General features: G+C 42.8%; 1 long non-coding RNA gene across 1 annotated transcript; it reads right to left on the reverse strand.

Annotated features, from left to right (window-relative positions):
* Nucleotides 1-398: 398 nt before the first annotated feature.
* Nucleotides 399-3,079, reverse strand: LOC121064805. The gene is made up of 3 exons (XR_005816699.1): nucleotides 2,975-3,079; nucleotides 1,697-1,790; nucleotides 399-882 (listed from the first exon to the last, which is right to left on the reverse strand). It is a non-coding gene; the product is annotated as an uncharacterized LOC121064805 (long non-coding RNA).
* Between the last annotated feature and the right edge of the window lie 2,249 nt (nucleotides 3,080-5,328).

Genomic DNA, 5,328 nt, shown 5'->3' on the forward strand with positions numbered 1-5,328 from the left:
ACTTTGAGAGATTTGGTTTGTCTTCTTTATCTACAGTTGCAGTAACTAGGAATGGGGACCAAAAAAAAATCTGAAGTCTTAAAGTAACCAGATTGCAGGAGGTGTAGCTCTAATTTGTATTTAAAAAAAAAGAACCTAGTCATTACACTGCATAGTTTGTAATGAAATTTTGATAACATATAGTGCAAATCTGTTTCATTGGTGTGGTGACAACAATAATAAAAAGTCATCTTATTGAATCACTAATCTCCCTTCAAGTGACAGCAATGTGTTTTCATGGAAGACCACAGTCTGAGTACCAGTTAAGGTCAGAGTGTGTCCACATAGAAGGTTTTGAACCATGTCATTAGAAAGCACAAGCAGGACATAGCTGTGGTTTTGTTTCCAGGAGAAGGTTTCAAAATAACACATTTTTATCAGGACATAGAATAAGAATATTCATACAATAGGAGTTGTGGGAGAAAAGAAAAGTTGCTAAGGGAAAGAGTTTTCACAGTTTGCAGGTTGTTTTATCATGGAAGTAACCATGAACAAAATGATCTCAGTGTGCTTCCAATGCAGTTACCTTTCACATGAAGTGCTTAGCTCAGGTCTTGTATGCCAAATAGTGTCTGCAGTGGGAGTGCTTCCATATGCACACCAGATGACAGCTCATCTTTGTTCTTGGCTGTTATCAAGCCTCTGACCTGCCACAAGTCACTCAGGGAAGTGGAGCTGCCACCTCAACATAGCCCACACCAAGCTCTGGGCTTTGCTTCATTCTACCTTACCTTCTTTGGAAGTGCAAGAACTGGTGCTGTGTGACACACACAGAGGCATAAGTGATTAACAAGTGTAGCAAAGTCTGAGAACAGCCCATTTAGTAAACCAGCCAGAATATACCTACAAATAAGGGAAGAATTTTAAGAAGACAAGAATTCCCTGTGAATGATTCACAAATACTAAAACTTGCCCAAATTTGTCACGTAACATTTTCCAAGCTGAAGTAGCGTACTAGCCTGCAGCATTCGAGATTTGCTAAGGCAGCTCACCCCTCCGCCCACAGTGCCCTTTCAAAGGTAGATCTCAAAGCACTTTGCCAATTGGGTCGATATCATTTATACCCTTTTTAAGTGGGGAAAAGGGGGGCTGCCTGCAGAAGCTCAGCCTGCCAGCCGGAAGTGCAACCAAGAGTAGAACAAGGGTCTCATTAGCCCCAGACAGTCACCTTCCAGTTTAAGTATGCAGATACTCTGGTTGGTTGGGGCAGGGAAGGGCATCATTCCAAATTCAAATTTGTGCTATGAATTTAATTCTTTTAAAATCTAAGTTTTTTCCCCCCTTATCAAATATTTTATGTAAGTTCATAAGAGAATGTTTGTTTAGACAAAAACAATCACACCCTGCCATAATTACCCCTTATGTCCATCGCACGACAGTTAATGTTTAAATGGTCCCACCATCCCTGTTATTGGGATTATGAGGACACAATTTCAACCATAAGCAAGTTTACACAGTCATACTGCTGAGCCCCAAAACAGAATTGGCACAGGACAGAGACCTTACGGAGACAGGAGAAGACACTGGGAGAGTCCCTTTAAGACCATTCCCTAGTGAAAGGCTTTGTTGTGAGCTTACAGGGTGATGGGAGTACAACAGCATGCAACAGGGCTGTGGGGGAGAAGGCAGGAGCAGAGACAGGACAAATTACCACAACCTCAGCTGCAGAAAATAAAATATCCCAGGCGGTGCATCATGACCAAGCCAGCAGCTCCTCTTCTCTGGGGCAGTGTCTTCGAAGATGCCTGTCACTGAGGAAGAGGGATAAAAGTGTGACCAGGCAAAATGCTAGAGAGGTGAAGAGGTGAAGGTCACACAGACTTACTTGGTACTGCAACAGGTAATTTTCACCACATCATCCCAAGAGTTGTCTATTTTAGTTCACAGTTTTCATCCGTTCCAGCCCAGGCTCATACCACAGAAAACAAGTTGCCTGTCAAGCACTGGTTATACAAGTGGAAGAGGTCCACTGTCCTGCTCTAGCAGAAGTCCTGGCTTGGCCACAAGTCTTATAATGGTTTTAGTGTGACTTTCCTGAGAAGCAGTATCAGGCAATAAAACAGCTAGCTCAGCATTAGGTACATTATGTAGTTCCTTCCACTACAAGAACAGAAACAGGTTTTCTCTGAATGAAAAACAAGGTCCATGAGCCCCTCTCAATTAAGCACCATCAAAAGGAGCAAAATAAACTTGTTTTCCTAAGCCTTGGTAATGTAGCAGCACCACAGCTAATTTACAGTGTAAAAACATGTCTTTCACAACACAAAATCCACCCTCCTCACAAGCAAGGGAGGAGAGCGGAAGTCTTATGGGCTCCATAAATTTTGTGTACCTAGAACTACCTAAGCATTGTCTGAAAAAATAACAAGCACAATCCTCATCACAACCCAGCTGCGGGGGGTTAGTATGTTTGTCTGCCATTCAAATGAGTGATCTTTTATGTACTGTTTGTTGCACGAAGTAAGAGACACACTGGTTTTACACAGTGACAGACACATTTCTCCAGTGAGGAAGGCTGGCTGTCCTGCCACAAAAAGTTGTCAGCATCAGGAAAGAGACAACACTTCCTCCTCCAGAAGAGGGATGATATCCTAGCAACAAAATGCTGATACTCTTCCCTATGGCCATTATCACATGACTCAGTAGTCTCAGCACCACTTGTCTAATCTCTGTCCTTACAGAGATTAGAGTAATTATAGTCTATCAGAGATTAGACTAATTATAAGATGTAGCACACCAATGCAAGCAGATGCAATAGTTGGATCTTAGCCAATTTAGAGTTCAAGGACTCTACCTTCAACCACTGCTTTTATTGATAGTTACGAAAAGCTACATCCATCAGAAGCTGAAACTTTAACCTCCTACTATGAAAGTAAAACCCCCAGCATGGGAACACTTACCTTAACAATCATCGAACATTGGGGTAAGTACATACCAAAAGGGTGCAAAACAGCCCAAGGAAGAGACGCTCCTGCTTTTCTCTAATACTTTCTCTGCTCTCCAAGCCCTGTAAGAGGGAGTCTCTGGGTCTACAGCCTTGCTTTCTCTCCACCTGTCTCCACTTTGGCTGCAGAAGGGCATGAACACAGCAGCTGGAGGCATCAGAAGGCTCTGGACAGAGAGAAGAGGTTGAACACGGAGTGTTTGGACTTTTTGCAGCTTGAAGCAATCCCTTGCTAGAGGCCTGAAACCAGGGCCTGCAAAACCAGGCCTCCTTTTGTAGATCTTCCAGCCCAGAATATTTATTCGCTGTCTTTGTCACAGAGCACAGGAGGGAGAGGATTTTGCTGCTGGATTAACAAGGAACCTTATTACTCCACTAAATTCCAAAACTTCTGCTGCAACTGGGACAAGTTCTTCCTTTAGGTCATCCTGGGGCCATGCAATTCATGACATCTGCAGATAACAGGCAACACAGCCTCACTGCCTGTGCTGCTACAAGGAAAGTTGTACCCTACTGCTGGCCCACAAAACCATGTCCCTCTCTTCAGTGCTTAGTAAGGGTTTTCTTTGCAAAACCACAGGCATAATTTTTACTTGGTGGTTTCAAAAAGGCACGCTACATATTCCCCTGAAAAGCCAGAGAGTTCTTTATTTACTTTCTCATAAATACCTGTCAACCATTAAAAGCTGTTTTCCAACAACCCAAGGCAAGGAAGCAGCATTTCCCTGTCCTTGAGAGCTTCAAAGTACAGCCCCGCCCAACTCAACACCAAGCAAACTGAGTATCTTGCACTTGTTGGAGGGGCTAATGATGCATGTGTTCCTCACAGGCCTCCTCCTGCTGCTCCGCAAGATGGGGGCTGTCATAAACAAAGCACGGATGCAGCATGACAGAGCTTTGAGGTGTTCATGAGGCAGCCTCACGCTGAAGACTACCCCAGGGGAGCTGAGGTGGCTGCACAGCACATGAGGTATGGGCAGCAAGATATAGGGCTCCCAGGGCCCCCTCCCCGGCCCCTCTCAGGAAAGCACCTTAAAAACCTGGGAGCGAACCACTGGATTCCAGCATTCAGTGCATCACCCAAGGACATTCCTGGGAGCATAACCTAGTGTATTTCTGTCATTTTGACAAGAAAATGGGATTGTTATTGGTTTTCTGGGTTTTTTTTTGAGCCTCACACCTCCTCCAAACTCATTTGCCCCTGTATCACTGAACTCAGGAGAGCAGCAAGTAATGCTGGACTTTAGAACTATCTTGAGGTCTTGACTGTGAGAGTCCACAAAACCCCAATCCAAAACAAAGCCAGCTAACAAAAGAAAAGAAAAAAGAAAAATCCCTGAGCACATTAAAGCAAGTTAAAAAGAATAACATTTGCCTGGCAAGCTTGTGTCAAGTTGTGTATGAAACCAAAAGCAGAGAGCAAAGACTCACTGTGAGCAAAGTGAATGATTTGTCTCCTGGGGATTTGTCCCATGGGCAGAATTAAAAGAGCTGATTTCCTTCCCTGTGCAGTGGTGAATATATTGAACAATCTAGAAATAGAATAACTTTAAATGTTATCAGAAATATCTTCTCTTCCATCTCCCTGTGTAACATGGAAAGGGCTGATAAGAAGCCCTTTGTGTGAAATCTGATTTGGTTGGTGCTTTTGTGCAAGTAATTCAAAAGGGACAACAGCAGGAGGAGGAAATCAAAATCTCATGCACTTGCTTAGACTTGACCTAATAACTGCTACAATTCCATGGACTGCACACCACAAGCATGTTCTCCTACTGTTTGTAGATTGTCTGTGAACAGCTGAAAGATGATCTATTTAAGCAAGTTCTTTCAGAATGATTTCCCTAAAAATTTTTAACATGAATCCCTGAGCTGTGTATCCTTTGCAGCCATGTTGCTAGGAATAGTCTGTATTCAAAATGCTAGCCAGACTGGTTAAGTTTGAATGGCCTGAGTAATCATGCGAAATTATATGAATAACTTTTATTTTTTTCAGTCTTAGCTACACATCAGAAACAAGTACTCATGACCTTATAATTCATTATTTCTACATGCTCTTTACACTATTTCTACAGAGATCTCTGCCATTACCAGGGACAGGAGCAGTAGTGACAGCAGAGTATGGAGCAGGAATAGCAGGGGTTCATAACTCCAGTGTATGAAATGCATCTGAATCTTAAGTCTCTTTCCATTTGGAGAAGAAAAACTGTATCCGTTTAATTGATAAATCTCATCTGAGCAACATGTAATAACCAGTGGTATCAGCATCTGGTGGCACTTCATTACATGCTCAAATGCAAATTCATGCTAATAAGACATTATTTAGTTTACTAAGCTGAGGACTCAAG

Source organism: Cygnus olor, chromosome 2, assembly GCF_009769625.2.
Source record: "Cygnus olor isolate bCygOlo1 chromosome 2, bCygOlo1.pri.v2, whole genome shotgun sequence".
NCBI classification, from domain to species: Eukaryota; Metazoa; Chordata; class Aves; order Anseriformes; family Anatidae; genus Cygnus; species Cygnus olor.